Source organism: Lepidochelys kempii, chromosome 3 (assembly GCF_965140285.1).
Source record: "Lepidochelys kempii isolate rLepKem1 chromosome 3, rLepKem1.hap1, whole genome shotgun sequence".
Lineage (NCBI taxonomy): Eukaryota > Metazoa > Chordata > Testudines > Cheloniidae > Lepidochelys > Lepidochelys kempii.
The window spans coordinates 207507743-207526102 of NC_136382.1; positions in this window are offsets into that span (position 1 = coordinate 207507743).

Below are 18360 nucleotides of genomic sequence, written 5' to 3' on the forward strand. Positions count from 1 at the left end.
CCCTTTCTTACGGATTCCCAACATTGTTAGATTTTTGACTGCCACTGCACTTTGCATGGATGTTTTCAGAGAACTATCCACAATGACTCCAAGATCTCTCTCGAGTAGTAGCAGCTAATTTAGACCCCATCATTTTATATGTAGAGTTGGGATTATGTTTTCCAATGTGCATTACTTTGCATTTATCAGCATTGAATTTCATCTGCCATTTTGTTGCCCAGTCACCCATTTTTGCTAGATCCCTTTGTAGCTCTTCGCAGTCAGCTTTGGACTTAACTATCTTGAGTAGTTTTGCATCATCTGCAAATTTTGCCACCTCACTGTTTACCTCTTTTTCCAGATCATTTATGAATATGTTGAACAGCACCGGTCCCACTACAGACCCCTGGGGGACCCCATTATTTACCTCTCTCCATTCTGAGAGCTGACCATTTATTCCTACCCTTGGTGTCCTATCTTTTAACCAGTCACTGATCCACATAAGAACCTTCCCTCTTATCCCATGAGTGCTTAGTTTGCTTAAGAACCTTTGGTGAGAATCCGACCTATTCAAATGCCCACATCATGTGGATTAAAGTCCCCTTACATCTACCACAATTCCAGCATCTACATGGGAAGCAGAATGAATGCTGAGCTTTGAAGGTACTATAAATCCTGAGCTAGCAACTACTTTAGATGAATAAATGAAAACAAGGTCTGGGTGCAGCCTTTCCAAACTGTGCTTATATTTTCTTCTATGCCATATAAGTTCACTATATTTTAAATGGAGACCAAAGTAGCTGATTGGCCCAGCTGTCCATGAAAGTCTCCCTCCAGCATTTCCAAACACAGAGGAACCCCCAGGTTAATAGCATATAGAATCTCATCGGCATCTCTCACAAAGCACAGGACAGGATAGTGTTTTATCGTTATCCGCCTGTCACAGGACATTACTAAGCCACTCCACTGGAAGGGGTACAAGGAAAGGAAGGCCAAAGATAACTGAGGGAAATAAGATGGTCGCAGAAGATGTTCCATGTATAAAAATACTTATTGACATGGAGACCAATGTTTGGCTCCATTCTGGCTCCGACTATAGGCAAGGCAACAGTAAGACTAGGATCCTGGGGACCAGGACTATAGGAGTCAGCAGCCAAGGTGATGCTTTTTTGGGCACCAAGGGCTGTGAATCACCTTGTTACTACCTGCCTCCTGCACCAGCTGGGTGTTCGCTCCCTAACACAGCCAGCCACTCAAACACTCTCCTCTGGGCTGCACCAGCCCTGCCGGTTGCCACCAGATGCAGCCCAGCCCCTGAGTCCCTTCAAAGCAGCCCCTTGATCCCTGGACACACACGGAAATCCCAGTTCCTCTGTTCCCAAAGGCACAGTGTACCCCAGATTGCCTGTTTTACCTTAGGCAACCATTTCTGTACGACTAGGGCCCTACCAATTTCACAGCCGTGAAAAACATGACATGCACCATGAAAGAAGCCCTTCCCCGTGAAATCCAATGTCCCCTCATTCCTATGAGTGCCCCAGCAAAGGGGACTCCTATCTGAGGCTGGGCTGGGGAGGGACAGGACTTGTCCATCCCCTGCACAGCTGCTCTGGGGGTTGCAGGGGCAGGGTGGAGATCAGACCCACCCTTGGTGCCTCCCCTGCAGCAGGACGCTCTGGGACTGGGCAACAGCCCCAGAGGTTCCTGCAGCAGGAGGAGGCTTGTGGAATTGGATCCAATCTTCTCTGTGCTGCTGGGAGCACCCCAGCAAAGGGGGCTCCTAGGTGCTAGTCCAGGCAGGACTGGGGCAGGACAGAACTTCATAGAATCATAGAATATCAGGGTTGGAAGGGACCCCAGAAGGTCATCTAGTCCAACCCCCAAAGGACTTGCTCTTTCCCTGCAGGGCTGCTCTTGGGTATCTCTCCCGGCTGCAGACAGCTCCATACCCCCTCCTCCCCACTCTGCCCAGCTCTGAAGGCAGCACAGAAGTGAGGGTGGCAATCCCATGACTCTCCTACACCTCCCAATCCCCTTTTGGGTCGGGATCCCCATGGTCACAACACCTGAAACTTCAGATTTAAACATTTGAAAAAGTGAAATTTACCAATTTTCCACTCCAATGGCTGTGAAATTGACCAAAAGTGACCGTGAATTTAGTAGGGCCCTATGTATTACACACAGCACTTCATTCAGTTATGAAAACAAAAGGAAATGTATTTGAGAAAGAACAGAGATTCACATGAAAGCCGGTGCAAGAGATGGGAACAAGCGGTTACATCCAAAACCATATAACACACATTCTAAACCCAAACTTAACTAACAACGTATCCTCTTGTCTAAAGACCCCCACAATCTGCTCTCCAGCATTTTCAGCCAATCCTGGCTGAGATCCCTTTTCCATGAAGCAGACTTGCTGTCTGTTTATGGGTGCAAAGAGACACCCTGGCATCCTGGGTCACCTTACTTCTTCCTCAGAGCAGGTGAACAAGGAGTGAGCAGGGCTATAGCCCCATTCCCCCTTCTCACTGGCCAGCTTAGCTGAATGTAGAAGAGGGGTGTCCCAATTTGCTCCTAGTATAAGCCAGCAGCACATTACTGCCTCTTGGAGAAAGGAAGAGGAGAAACTGGGACACAGAAGGGTGTCTCTGAAGCACATTCCCCCCCGCAGAGCTACTCCTGGGATGGGGTGTTCAGCACTAACCCGTATTCAGGACTGTGCCTAAATGAGTAATCTAATGCTTTGAGGTGGTGTGTGTGTCAGAGTTGGTTCCAGAGGGTCATCAGGCACGCAGAGAAAGATCAGACAGACCTTCAGTAGCATGCCTATGCATGGTTCCACATTGCGTCAGCCCCTGCCCAGAGCCTAGGTACTGATTTTCCAGCTCTCCCCAATCTCATTCATCTGCATAAACATTGCCAAGCTTTATGCAGGAACAGTGACTCGACAGGCGAGTTCATTGTACAATCCGGAGTTCAATAAGACATGTCCTGGAAAGACTGAGTATTAAACCTACACAATTCCAGAAAGAGATGCCAGGGGACAAGGAGGTAGGAAGAAACGCCAGGAGGTAGGAATTTAGGACTAATCCATAAGATCTAAGAATGGGGATATGACCTTGTGGGCAATACACATTGTCACCGATCCTAGCAAGTGCCACTCTCTGCTTTGGATCCCCAGGATGTTGCAGGCTCCTGGAGTCTGAACAGAGTCCAGCCACTGTCCCAGTCTCCAGGGTCGCTTGACATGCTTGCAGAGCACAGACCTATTGACACCCTCCTCCCCCAGGTGTTGGAACTCCAGCTCTCCAGCTGCCTAGCCCCTCTGAGCACGGCATGGACCCTTCAGACTCCCTGGTACTTAAACACACCCTTCCAGCCAACAAGTGTGAAGGTTCTGGCTCACAGTTTAACTCTCAGAGGGCCACTCAGCAGTTGTGAAGCCATCAGCTCACACACATACTTAGACTGTACCATCTTTATATTTAATCGTGTGAAGCACAGGTCATACCGCACCATAAAACACCTTACATGCCATGTCTCTCGCTAGCTCGTCCTTCCCTTGGGAGATCACCTGTGTTCCATCCATCAGGGTCCTCCACCCCCTTGCCTACGCTGCTCCTGCAACAGCCTCCTTCATCTTAATCTGGTGCAAAATGGCTGTTCCCCCAGTTCCTCCAGAGTTCCTTTATAGAACAAAACAAAACAAAACCAGGAACATTTTTTGATTTCAAGGGCGGGGTGTTGGACTAAAACAACTGTAAAAAACTAGAGCTTGACATTTTCATTGACACTTTTGTTTGATGAAAAGTGGCTTTTCAACCAAAGTGGACATTTTCTCTGAAAATTTAAACCAAAACGATTTTTTTGCAAAAAAAATTCCGATTTTTCTTCAGGCAAACGGTTTCCATGAAAAGAATGACTAGCTCTCTCACAGCTTTACACTTGGGTTAGCCCTGCCGCTGGGAGGCAGAGAGGAGGACTTGAGAAATGCCAAGTGTCAGACATCAGCAACAGAATTAACTCGTTCTTATTATTGCATGTGTGACTGGCCTTTGTGTGGCAGCCATCACTGTAGTAGCTGGTTGCGCTTTCCAGGACTTTTATTAAGGCAGAAAACAAGACTTGTGCATACGAATCTAATATCCTGCCACTCCAGTCAGCACCAGAGTTGAAATTCTGGCCCCGCTGAAGTGAATGGCAAAACTCCCACTGAGTTGAATGAGGCCAGAATTTCACCCCAGGAGTGGAAGGACCGAGACCTTGAACTTGACTTAATAGTCTATAGCAAACCAGTGTAGAGAGTGGAGGACAGGTTCGATGTGCTCTTGGTTGACCATGTGCATGAGAGGTGCTGCAGTGTCTTGGAAGGCTTCGTACCCAGGTATAGTGCACTGCTATAGCCCAGCAATGACAGAGGTAGAGGAAACTGAGTCAGCATTTAGACAAAAGCCTGGTCAGTTAGAGGAGTCTGATACCGCTTTATGAGGGAAGCTGGGCTCTGCCTTAGAGCACATTTCCACCAGAAGCCTGCTGTTGCAAATGCCCCAGACTCAGCTGCCTAAAGCTTTCTCCTTGGAATGGCTATTGCCATGGGAGTGCAGGGTGTGTGTTGGGTCACAGGGAAAGAGACAGCCCAGGAGACAGCTGAGCCTAAGGCCAGATCCTGCAAGGTGCTTAACTTGAGCGGTCCCCTCAAAATCAACAGGGCTGGTCATGTGTTGAAAGGCCTTTCGTGGAGCTGGGCCAGAATGCTCAGCACCTGGCAGGATTGAGCCCTTTGGGCTTTGTGTATAGGGACCGGCATCTTCAATTTCATCCAACGGTTTGCTGGCCACCACTGCCAACTGTGGCATGAAGGTATAATGGCTTCCTTCATCCAGCTCCACGCCAGAAGCAAGAGGCCATGTTCGGCACTACCCTTAAGCTGCTGGGGGGTGCCTATAGTTGACTGCAGGTAAAGCACAATTCTGTGGATAACACAAAGGCCGAGATACCTGAGGTGAGTGTAACGTATGGGCATCATGCAAAGCTTTTGTTTTTCTCTCGCACGTGTAGAGAAAAGCCCTGCCCCTAGAAGATTATTCCAGTCTGAGAAATTCAGACCGTGAAAAGCTTACTGGTATAAAAGCAACAGCTTCCCAAAGAAATACACCATAACTGACAACATCGTGCCTCTAACAGCAGTTCTGGTGGCTCCCGAAGAAATTACAGAGAAGTTCCTATCAGAGAGGTGCAGCCATTTGGCCAGCTGAGGGTGGAGAAAGGTCTACTGTTATCTGGTTAGGTGCACCCCTGCACGCAAAGACCTCAGGTTCACAAACCACTATGTTAGTGGATGGCTAGGCACCCTTCCATTGATAGGGTGGCCAGTTCCTCACTATGCTATTCCATCCCCACCCTGACTGGGCTGCATGCGAGAAGTGGTTTTCACCCAATTCCCTATTTTTGCCCTGCAGCACCACTGAAAATCAGGCCTTCGGTCTCTCAGGTGCACGCACGCACACACTCAGCGGACACTTTTGACCAGCCTGTCTGTAAATAGATAACAGGGGCTACTGCACTGATCTTATTGCTCATTTTTGTATTTGCTTAACAAAACTCCCAAGCTTTTCGCTCAGATTAAGCTGCAGAATAATTCCCAGTCTGCTGTATCAGAGTCCATGCTTCAGACTTTAGGGACAGTTTGGGATGATTTATCTGCCTCTGACAGAGTCACCCATATTGCTGGATACTGCTAAATTATATGTGCCGGAGATGGCTTATCTCCAGAACTCAAAAATACTTCCACAGAGCAAATGCTGGCGGATTGCAATGTCAGATAGTTTTAAAGGACCTATTTCTAATGCTCTTGCTCACATTGAGTAGTCCCGGATTCCACAGGCAGTGCAACTGACTTTCACATGAGTAAGGGTGATCCGAATCTGGCCCAAAATATGTCCCCCCGAGGTAGAATATTCCCTCTCAAGTCTACAAAGCCACACATATATCCACATCCTCGCCATTCCAAATGACGAGCTGAACATCTGCCATTGCAGCATACTCTACTCAATATATTTTTCATGTGCAAATTTCCAGGGAGGTAAGACTTGTTTGCCAACTGGTGCTGCCTTCCTCCTTGCTTAGAGTTATGAGAAAACTGTTTAAATAAGAAAACAAATTAAAGAGTTCCTCCCGCCTTCTGTCTGCAAGCACAGGGTTTCTTGCAGACGCAGGCCCTGATCTTGCGAAGACTTCTAGCTGTGCTTGAAGTTAAGCACATGTGTGAGTCTTTGCCGGATTGGAGCCTAAGGGGAAATAATTTCTGTTCTTTTCTTTCCTTTTCTGTGAGTTCAGGGACCGATAGAATGCCCACCGAAGTCAATGGAATGTTAGTGGACCCTGGATTGGGCCAGTTATCTAATTGTAACTAAGGACCTGATCCTGTAAGGGGCGTTGCAGCTCCTGTGAGGTGCTGAGCACCTCCAACGCCCACTGATGTCAACGGGAGATGAAGCTGCTCAGCATCTTGCATCTATGCTGCCAGCGTCCTCGTCCCAGCATTCAAAGGTTCTCATGTAACATTTGGGGTGGATTATTTTGGGGGAAGTGAAGAAGGGAAGGGATCTTTCCAGATGATTTCAAATGCCTCAACATGGAGAGAAAGAAAAGAAAAGAAAAGAAAAGAAAAGAAAAGAATCAGGAAAATAAATGAAAGTGAACAGGGAAGCGAGAAATGGAGCTAGCAAATGAAGATGCCCTAAATCCAGAGAGCCAAATTCTGCTCTCATTCACACCCCTGAAACCGCATTGAAGAACATGTATAACACAAAGGACGCAAAACACACTTCTCCTAGGTGGAGCACAAATCCACCCTCTCACTACATGGAGAAATACAGAACACACTACCTGGGATATTAGGCCCTGATTCAGCAAAGCATTTAAGCACTTGCATAAACTTTGATCATGTAAATAGCTGTGCTCAAAGTCTGGCACGAGCTTTAAGGGTTTGCTGGATTCGGGCTTTAAGAGTTTGCTGGATCGGGGCCTTATACTATACTAGTGATCATTTCTTATGCCAAATTGTGCAGGCCTCACCTAGGGCCTGACCCAAAGTCCACTGAAGTCAGTGAAAAGACTGATTGCAATAGACTTTAGTCTTGATGCAAACAGCGAGAGTTTTGCTTGAGAATAGACGAAGAAGGAGTGCAACATAGCGGCTGTTATGGTTCATCTCCTTTATTCTCCTCCCTGTGTACCCGTGGCTCTCGGTACCACTCTGGGGTAGCATGTGAGTGTTTGGAGAGGAAATCTTGCCCCACAGTTTGTACAGAATCAAGGTGTCCTAGTTGGTTTTAAACGTGGGCTTGTGGCATCCTGTATTTTCTGTTTCCTTGCCTGGCTTCCACCGGAAAGTTCTGAGATGTCACTTGACACCTTTGCTTGCACACACATGCCCCTACTCTGAATGTTGCTCTGAGGTTGGGGGAACGGTGGTGCTTTCACAAGGCCTGAGCCTGCTCCCTTTGTCCTTAATGGAGAAACTCCCATTTGCCTGCTGGGAGAAGGCCTGGGGAAATAATGGGCATGCAACTCTTTCCCTTCATGATGAAAACAGCTTCACACCTGCCTGCTCATCTCTGGTAGGTGCCCATTGATGGCCTGCACATGTAGCTTTCCCACCTGGAATCCTGGAAGTGCAGTGAAAGAAAACTGCTCTCTTGAAAATGCTTTTTGCCAATGATTTTTCCTGTAGGAGACAGTGCAGGTCAGCTCTTCACAAGTCAACCCAACTGCATCTCCATATTAATGATGCCTTTTAGTGAAACTATTTCTGTAAACAAGCCCCATCACGTCCACTTGACAGATGTGCCTCAAAACCAAACATTTACAGAAGAGAGGCTTAAATCCATCTCTTCCTTACAGAGGCTTCAACACAGAGTGGTCATTCCAGGTCCTGCACTGGGTGTAGTGATGGACAGCTTGGAAAAGAGCAATTACCCAGCCCCTACAAAGTCTTGTGCACATGCTGGGCAGAACACCCTAGGTAGGAGAAGTCACTGAAATCAATGGAACTACTCACCTTTTCTAAAGTGAAGCAGGTGCATAGGTCTTCTCAGGATCATAGCCTACAACTGCAGTTGTCTCAAAACCCCAGCTGTCTAAAAAAGTTCTAATTTCATTACCTGGGGTATCTAGATCTGTGTACCTTTAAGCTTTCAAATAGAGCTGAAAATATTACTTTATTATCAGTAAAAAAACCGACATGAGATCACCATTGATTTCTACAGTGTTAATGCTCAAAAACTACCACCAATGGCCTGAGATTGGATGGACCAATGGTGGATTAATTAATAAATCAACATAATAAAGCAAAACAGATTTTGGTGGAAAATCAAAAAACCCTAATTTGAAATAAACAAACTGTTAAATATTAGAACTGTGCCGGTCATGTTAGTGACAGAATATTCTCTTTAGGAATATGACTGGCATTGTAATCAATATTTAATATACCCAAAAAATCGATCCATTGTTTCAAAGGGCGGAATTTAACTGTCTCCTGGCTTGAACTCAGTATATTTGATGTAGCTACAATTGCCTTTGACAAACGAAGCTAAGCCACGATTAATTACTTAACCCGTGCTTTTACCAAAATGAGATCTCTGATTAAGCAAAATGAATCAGACAATATATTAAATTTTGCAGAACGATTTTACTTTTTTTGATCTGTCAGGGGCTAGTCTTAAGAAAAGAGAATATTTTCTTTCATGACAGCAAATTAATTCAGCTCTCTAAATTTGGCCAATAGTTAATTGCTTAGAAAATGCGTCCAAACTAATTTTGAATTCTTTTCAGAATGCCAAGACAGTCCATAGCCTGTTCAGATACTATACCGCACTGCATTGTACCAAACTTTAAACTTTCTATGAGCACACGCTTATCTTAGTGTGTTCCAACAGGATTTTAAAACTGATTTCTCATAAAGGAATGTGAGCCCCCTTAACCGGGACTAAACTCGGAATAAATACCAGTTATATGAGCCATATCATTTCTATATGATTAATGAGCAACCAGAAGAGGAGGACTTGTGCACCTTGGAGACTAACCAATTTATTTGAGCATAAGCTTCTGTGAGTTACAGCCCACTTCATCGGATGCAACAACCAGTAAGTTCCATTGAAACACATGAAAACTCTCAAGGGGGTAACTGACCGCTGTTCTGACAGATCTTTTGTATAAAGATCTAGAATATTCAAAGATGCTACTTTTCTGATGTAAGTTTTGCCAAAATACGTTTTAATAGATAAATGCAAAAATTGCCCACCAAACTTCTGATGTTTAACTCTTTCTCGGAATGCACCATATGAAAACCCCTAACCCTCTGACAACGATTACAATCAGAGATTTGATTTCCCCCCACCCCCCAGTGATGTGGGGGGGGGTAACAAGAATCTGCTGTGGGTAGTGCCTGAAATTAACAGAAAATAAGGACTTTTTTACTGGATCTGTTGATCCACATGGTAAATATGAATCGTTAGGAGATGAATACGATTCGCCGCCCTGTAATGCACCATTCATAGGAGCTGTAATTTCAGCCGTATGGAAAGACTTTTCGGACACCCTGACAGCGTAGGGAAATGCCAGAAGACAGATGAATTAGCAGTTGCTTTGGGAAAGCAAATCGCTAGGGATCTACCCTCTGGCTGCTGAGCGAGCCCCCAGGGAAATGCGTGCAGCCTCCATGCCCCTGGGGGTTTCAGGGTCGCCTTCAAGCCGACAGATTTACCCACCGTTAGGCAGCGTAGTGAAGCTACACCAGGGCTCGGCGGGTGTCTCTCGTTCGTAGCAAATGGTCCGTCGCTCGATCGGCTCTCCGCCCGCACCTTGCCTTCTCCTGTTGAGCTGGATCCGGGCTCTTGCGTTTCCTTCTGCCCAGACTTCTTCCAGTCCCGCCGCTGCGGGCACTTAGCTGCTCCGCTCTGATCGCCCGTGGGACGGTCAGGAGGCAGAAGCCGCGGGCGTGGAACAGGCAGGATGAGAGGGGAAGAAGCAGGCGACGTGTCTCTTGCAGACAGTCCCTGCTCCCCTCTAGTCAGAAATAAAATCACACAGCAGATTCGGTGCACTGCGTGCGATCCCCCAGCTGTTCGCGGGGGGCAGCTGGCTGGTTTCGTGGCAACGCGCTCCTGGCCTGCCCTTTGGAAAAGGGGGGAGACAGGGGGCTTTCCTCCATTCGGAGCAATGAAGTGAACCCCAGCCGTGAAGTCTTTTGCTCGGAGAAAAACCCCGTTGGCCTCAGGATCGGGCCCCGTAGATTTGGCTGTAGGGGGCGCGCGACCATGCTAGACCCTGGCTAACAGTTTCCAGGCGGGGGCAAGGAGATCACAAACTGGCTAAGGCTGCATCCAAACCGGAGGCACGACGGGTCTCCAGTAAAACGCCCTGCCCCGTAACTGAGGAGGGTGGGGAGGAAGAAAAGCCCGATTAAACCCGTCCCAAGCCAGAAGAGCAATGACAGCGTCCGCTGGGCGCGGGGACAATTAGAACTCAGCGCGCAGAGGGACTCGGCAGTGATCAGCTGGGACCCAGTGCAAGTGACAGGGGAGGGTGAAAAGAGGAGTTCCCTGTGACAAATCGTGTAAGGGGGTTTGCTCTAAAGCGATGATCAGGAAGAAGGTTTGTAAATACAAATACAGAGGCGGAAATAATCCTTCTAGCTTCAGAAACAGTTCCAATTCCCCCCAGGGCTTTGGGAACAATTTTCCAAAGTGCTCAAGGCCCAGCTCCTTTGGAGGGATCTAGGCTCCTAAACTCAATTGATTTCAGTGGAAGTTAGGAACCTAAATACCTATGAGGATCGGATCCGAAGTGATTTGGGGGCCTGGGCACTGTGGACTTCTAACCAGACTTTGACACCCAATCTAAGCGACTAAGTCACTTTTGAAAATGGGACTTAGGATCTTTTGACATTTTGACCCTTGGTAACCTGAAGAAAGAGGAAGCTGCTTATTCCCCAAGTCAATCAGCCAAGCACAGGGTGCTGGGGTGAGCTTCTCAATAATGCAGTGGGGGATTGATTAGGCTGAGTTAAAATAATTGCCAAAGCTTCTCTGTCCATTGCAAGTAACCCGGGGAAGCAAGAAACCTCTCTTGCGCCTCCTTTAGGCTGTCGTTTTGTTAAAAAGTGCCCCCCTACCTTGGCAGGGCTTGTAACCTTCGAATTATGGTTTGTGTTCTGGAGAAAACGAGGAGCAAATGAATGGGGAGAAATCAAAGGGATATGATTAAAGGGGGCAGCGTTCTTCAGTGCAAATTCATATCTTGCTGGCTTGTTTGCTTGCTTTTGTGTCCCCACCCCCCCACCTCCAAATGCCACACACACAGGCTTTAGGGTCTGCACGGAGTGTATTTTAAGATCGTTCTGGTCACATGCTTGGTTTGAAGACTTTATCCCAGCTATAAATATTTGGAATAAAATAAACGTTGTAATCCACCCGCGTGCCTTGAAAAGAGTAAAATCGTCAGCTATGCAGCCCTTGCTCATCAGACCTGGCTGTAAATGAAGTGCGTGTTTGAGCTTCGGATTATTTTCTTAAAACCGGTTCGTGGCAATTCGGGGGCTTTGTTTTACATTAAACAGTTTTATCCTAAGACACTTGACGGCTGTCTTGGATTTTAGAGGTGAGAGTGCGGTAGATGTATTTTTAAATCCACATCTTTGAAAATACAGCACAAATATACGGATCGAAAAAGAAGCCCCTGATGCACTTGCAATGTACAAAGTGCATCTCCTGGATGGAAACATCATTGTAATCAGAGGGAAGCATATCCTACGCGCACACGAGCGGTTACCTACTGCTTGCTCGTCTGTGTATATTATATTCACACCAATTGGATGTAAATCTTAATAACAGAGGTTGCTGTTAGCTCCGCCCACACCATGTGCACAATTGCTTAGCCAGCTAGTTAGGGAGAGGGTTGTTCAGATGCGTATGTATATGTGCATTTCAATATACGTGTTGAGATACATATATAAATATATTTTGTCACCTCAATTTCATGTCACCTGTTTCTTAGACTGGATCCTGTATTTCCCCACCTCCCCCCGCCCTTTGCTGGGTAAAAAAAGGGGTTTCAGAGTTAAAGGTATTATCCTAAAGTAATAAGACACATTTCCCTGGAGCAGACAAATCCTCATGTCCTAGAGCTTCGTGAAAACAAGTAAGTCTGTTCGGTGCTACACGGATTTTAAATAATCGGTGTTCGCAGAGCTGTGTAGATTCATAGCTCTTAAGATCACAAGAGATGAGTGAGATCACCTTGTCTGACCCTCTTCCTGGATCAACCCGAGGTAACAGCAAATCATGTTCAATCTACATTTCCAAAACACTCAAAACACGGTTGCTTCTGAATTAATACCGAGTGGTTCCATTTTGTATCTTTCTAACTTCCTTACCCTAGTAACCATTTCCACAGGGCATTCATTCCCTGAGTGTCAGCAGCTAATATCGAAGGAAATTACAACACACCACGTCTCTTCCCCCCCCCCCCGCCCCGTTTGCTGACTTTATGCGGTTTTGATAATAAACCTTCCCAGCCTAGCAAAGAAAACGAGATACAAAGAGCAAAGCGAATGTTGCGTGTGGACTATTAAGGCCGAATCAAAATAAGCTGCGTCGGTGGATCTGGAGTTAGCCCGACAGGGCTGTTTATTGAAGGTAGGAATATTATTTAATATTAATTGGCAGGCTCCTCAGCGCCTTCCACTTACAATCCGCTGTGTTTGTGTGTTCAGCTTTTCATCTGCAGGTGCCCTGCGGAATAGCCCCAGGCAGAGTGTAAACACCAGAGCCCTGTCTACAAGAGACTGCAGGAGGGCCAGGCCAAGCAGCCCTGCTTCCAGGCCAAGGGGATACCACACATGCTCTGCGGCGCGGGTAATTGATGGAGCTGTCCTTACTCCTGGTTAGTGGAAGGGGTTTTCCAATAAGAGTAGCTTTGAGTTCACTTTCTCTTGCCGCTTTTCTTTGCCCCGCATCGTCCTGGTTTTTCAGGGATTGCGTTGCAAGGGACCAGCTCACCCCCTCTGCGTTCTCTTTGGCAATGTGCCTCCTGGTTTTATTTCAACACCGAGCGGCCAGTTTGCTCCCTCGCCTTTAAATCCCGGCCTGTTTCGCTGGGTATGCAGCCCGGTTAGCCGCTGAGCGTCCCTCCAGCAACCCAATCGCCCTAATCGATACACATCAAAATAGCTCAGCCCCGATTAGGGGCTTTACTCCCCTTCTATAAGAGTTGCCGAGGAGTTTGATTCAGAGACAGCTGTCTATATACACGGGTGGAGATGGGGAAGCGGTTATGTACATTGGTAGGTGTGCGCATTGGGAGGAGGGAGGGAGAAATGGAATCTGAATCGCTATGAGATCGAGTGATATATTGTATTTTACTCTAGAGTTTGTCTCATATATCATGAGATGAGATAGATCCCATTTAATGTATAGATAGATAAGTAATATATCAACTATACTTCTCCCTCAGGATGAGGGAGAAAGATTGATGCATATCTCGATATGCAGAGAATCGATTTAATTTCATGCCCTATAAAGACAGACTATAGAGAGAGGGAGTAGCTTGTAATATATTTCTCTCTCTCTCCATATATACGTATCTATATTTATATCTAGCAGGGGGTTAGCCCTGTTAGTCTGTATCCACAAACACAACGAGGGGGCTCCCGGTTATTTATATCTATGTTACTCTCTATTTCATCTGTCTCATTCTTGATCTACAGCCCTGCCTGGAGAAAGGTTTCTCTAGGTAGCCTTTGACCAATTTAAAACTCTTTAGTTGAAACCAGCTATGCAGCTAGCGATTGGCGAGGGTTTTGCAGCTCCTGGCTCCGGAAGCTTTGATTGATACGGGCTTCGTTTTCGCATGGGAAGGGAGGCGATCCCAGAGGTTAACTAGGAAAGGGGAGGTTTAAAGCCGCCGGGGTTTAAGTACTCACCTCGACCTCTATTTGTGGGGGTGGGGAGAAAGAAGTGATCAGAAGGTTTTCCCAGCCACTCAGCCGTTGTCACCCCCCTGCCCCTTAGCTTTGCCTTCTGATTCCCCCTGCCCCCCCATGCCTTATAAAAACCAGCCTTATAAAAACAACTGGGAGCTTCGGGGACATTGAGATTTCTCTTAGTAATACACCTGCGCTGGCCAGAAAGAAACGAGTAAAAAGAACATAAGAGCGGCCACACTGGGTCAGACCAAAGGTCCATCTAGCCCAGTGTCCTGTCTGCCGACAGTGGCCGATGCCAGGTGCCCCAGAGTGAATGAACAGAGCAGGGAATCCTCAAGTGCTCCATCCCCTGTCCCCCATTCCCAGCTTCTGGCAAAAGAAAAGAAAAGTCTGTGGGGGAGGCTATATGGCTGCAAACGGGGGTAAACCGGGAGGAAAGTCCCCGTAGGCAGGAGTTTATAAATCAGACAAGCTCACTTTTGCTCTTGGAAACAAGGAGAGGCCAGAGCAGCCGCCCGCATCTGGCCCGAGCATCAGAGGGCCCGAACTGGGAACCCTTTACTACGCACTAACAAACTGCCACTGCAAGGGGAAGGAGAGCGGGACTAGCTCCTGGCCTTATACATATAACGCTTCCGCTGCTCTTTATTTTCCCGATATATGTATATCTCCTGCCTTTCACCTTCACTGTTATCCTTCCTGATTGGGACAAAAGAAAAAAGGCCAACGGAGAGGTGTTCTCTAAACTATGATCTTCCTAGCAAGTCACTTCAGAGTTTGGCCTATTGTGGCTTGTAAGGTCCCTGGTTTTCTTGCCCCCACCCGTACCAAAGCAACAATAACGGCAGCAGTCAATGCCTCTCTCCGTCGAAAGGATATACCCAGAATACCGTACCGTGTCCAAACCGGCGTGAAACGGACCGGCCTTCGCTCGGGTCGGTCCTGTGAGAACAACGCTCCCTAGCTGGTTTCGGGGGGGCAGCCCTGTTGGTCGGTATCAGCAAAACCAGCCAGGAGTCCTTGGGGCACCTCAGAGATTTACACACATTTCTGCGTGAAACCGTTTCAACGCCTTCTTGAGTTGCCCAAGGAACGGTAAATTGGTGTCCATTTCCGCCCAGCAGAGACCCCGATCCTAGCTCGGTTGGGTGGGTCCCAAGGCGGCATCTCACTATTATTAGTTTATTATTTGATTTGTATTTTATAATGTATTCTTCCTCACACAAGCCATGCCCTGCCTTCTTCCCCAGTCTTTGCCTACATGACAAACTCAATGGCGCCTTTCACCTCAGCGGTTCCTTTTGCTTCTTTACCTTCCCGTCAGGTAAATCTCCGGACAAGAGCGCTGCCCCGACCCCTGTCAAATCGCTCACTTCGGTGGGCTGAACTATCCCAAATGTCCAACAGAGGGAGACAAAGGGTTAGCTTTTCCTCCTCGGGGTTTTGTGTGGTCTCAGACGCAGCTCCCTGCTATAAGCAAAACTCGGTCCCCCGTCCCCCCGCACAGAAAAAATGCAAGTCTGATTGTTTCACCTTGTGCTAACTTACCATTTGCTCCTTTCAAAATGCTCACGGCTTAGAGTCTGCCTTTCTAGTGGAAACTGTACTAAAAAACGAGACATATTGCCAATCGGACAGTTAATCGTCCTTCCTTTGGGCAATTCAATAATCGATTCGTTGGTGATAAAGGCCCTTATCATTTTCACCAGCAAATATTTGTTCTTCTATCGTGAAAACCTGATTTACCCATCCCTGATTATAATCTGCAAAAACAACAGGAGGATTTGTGGCACTTTAGAGACTAACAGATTTATTTGAGCATAAGCTTTCCTGGGCTAAAACCCACTTCATCAGATGCATAGAATGGAACATAAAAGTAAGAAGATATAGAGAGAGAGAGATAGATAGATTAGATATATATACAGAGAGAGAGAGTATGCCAGATGGCAATTTCCACCTTTTCATGTTCTCTCATCTTCTTACTATATGTTCCATTCTATGCATCCGATGAAGTGGGCTTTAGCGCAGGAAAGTTTATGCTGAAATAAATTGGTTAGTCTCTAAGGTGCCACAAGTCCTCCTGTTCTTTTTGTGGATACAGAGGAACACGGCTGCTACTCTGAAACCTGATTATAATCTACCCTTTTAGGAGAGAGAGGGACATTATAAACTCAGACGCCAAATACCAACGAAAAGGGTCTGCACCCCGAGCGAAGAAGAAAACGTTGACCAGAGAACTGCACCAAGTCTGAATAAAACGGTCCGTTCTACTGTGAGCTGCCCTCAGACATGACCCGAGAGATTAATAGCGTAGTCATTAAAATAAATCCTAGGGAAAGGTTCTTTCTCAAATCCTCTGATTAGATTTGCCGAACCTTACTCTTTCGTTTGTTTTTCACAGCCTCTGGAGCAGCCAATGTCCCTGCCTCAAACTACACCGGGAAGCTAAACACTTTGCGAATGAGATTCTGACTTTCAAACCCTTGAATTAAATGTTTACATTGAAGTCAATTGAATTAAAATTCCTTTTAACCAAACCATGATTGGTGGCTTTAGTTTATTTCGTCCTGTTCTGATTAATTTCCCCCACTTTTAATCTCACCCCGGCATCGGGTTCACCGGCCAATATTTACTCTAACAATCTGTGTTCACACAACTTCTTATTTATCTAGGGTGGAAATATACCCCTACTCCATCGGGTCCCTGCTAACGATTCGTTCTTTCTCCTCGCGGTTCATTGCCCTAGACTCGAGATATCTAGATCGATACAAAGATTATATTTTCTTCAGTTGCGCTCTGTGTGTGTGTGTGGGGGGGGGGGGTTCCTCCCCCATTGATCTGAAAGCTCCGATCGTGCATTCGTAATTTATTACTCCCCTTCGTATTAATTGACATATTAATATATGCTGCTTACTAGCTAACGATTCTTTTTGGTCAAGCAAGTCAAGGTAAAAGGGTCAGAGAAAGGCTGTTATCTTGCTCCGTCCTGATCTTTTCCAGCTGTGAGCCTCTGCAGGCAAAATAACTGCATCTGTTGTACACAGTACCTGAGAAATGGCACTTGCTGTTTCGTTAGTGGCCCTATTAAAAGCGCATCGGAGGAGTAAGCAGGACGCTAAAAGTGTGTTTGGTTCCGTGGAATTGTGGATTTAGATCGTTTCAGAACTCTTACATTACGGAACAGTTGGTTACCCTGGTTAGGCTCCGTATCAGGAGTCAAACAGGATTTATTGGCTTAAAAGTCATAAGTGCTGGTAAGAACCACACTGGAAATGATTCATAGATCCGGATTCTGTTTGCAAGCCCTTTCCAGTGCTAAGGAAACAGCCGGGAAATGGACTCTGAAAACCAGCGTAGCAATTAATCTGCTTTTGGAGATCTGACTTTGGTTTTGAAGAGCAATCTCCCAGCCTAATTAGCCTCTGCCATTTTCAAGGACAGATGGAAAACGGCAATATTTGGCTGTATCTTTTTGGAAACTCTCTCCATTATTTACCCATATCCCAACCGCAATAAGATGGGTGTGATGAATATTTTTAAATACAATAAAATAAAAGACGGGGTTCAGTGTGCATTCTGAAAACTATGTTCCCGAAGGGGCTCAAAGGAGCCTGAAGGCAACCAGGGTTTCTGACTCCTCCGTGAGAGTTCCAGCTTCACCGGCTGGATTTAACAGCCCCTTTGGCCAGGCACCATGAGACCTCCCTACTTCGATAGATTATTTCACACCCAGAACTGTCTCCACCCTACTGAACTGATGTCTCAAAACGACCTTCCTCGCAGCAGGTGATAATCGGGTTGAGACTGTAAATGGCTTGTGCCTCTTTATGTTGTAAAGGTCCCGTGCCGGTACCGCGCAGCCAGGCAAAGCCAGTTCAAGCCCTGGGAGTTTTGCCTGAGTGAGGACTGTGTGATCTGGGGACAGACACTGAACGTGACGGGGGGGAAGGGGGCGGCTTGATCCCCAAACGCTATCGATGGAGAGGCGCCGGCTGGCTGTAAAGGATCGGCCCCTCGGTAAGGCTAAAAATGAACCGGGTGTGATTCCTCGGTGTCACCTGGTTTTTAAAGAAATCGACTGCAAACACCTTCTTCCCTCCTCCCCACATGACCCTTAGCAAAAAGATTCCCGTCCCGGGGGAGAGGGGCTCTGGCAGAAGAATGGGGCTGGGGAGGGGAGCGAATCCAGCCTTGGGCAGCAAAGCCCCGCTCCAGACAGCTGTGTCGCTCGCCCTGTTGTTACAGGAGTAGTTGAGGGAGAGGAGGGCGGAAAGGGGGGGAAAGTCCCGCAGAAGAAGCAGCCCTCTGCCAGTTCGCAAGGCCGGGAACCAATGAAATGCCAACTCCGGCGTGACCACCGAGATTGACGTGGAAGACACGTCAAATTGATCTGA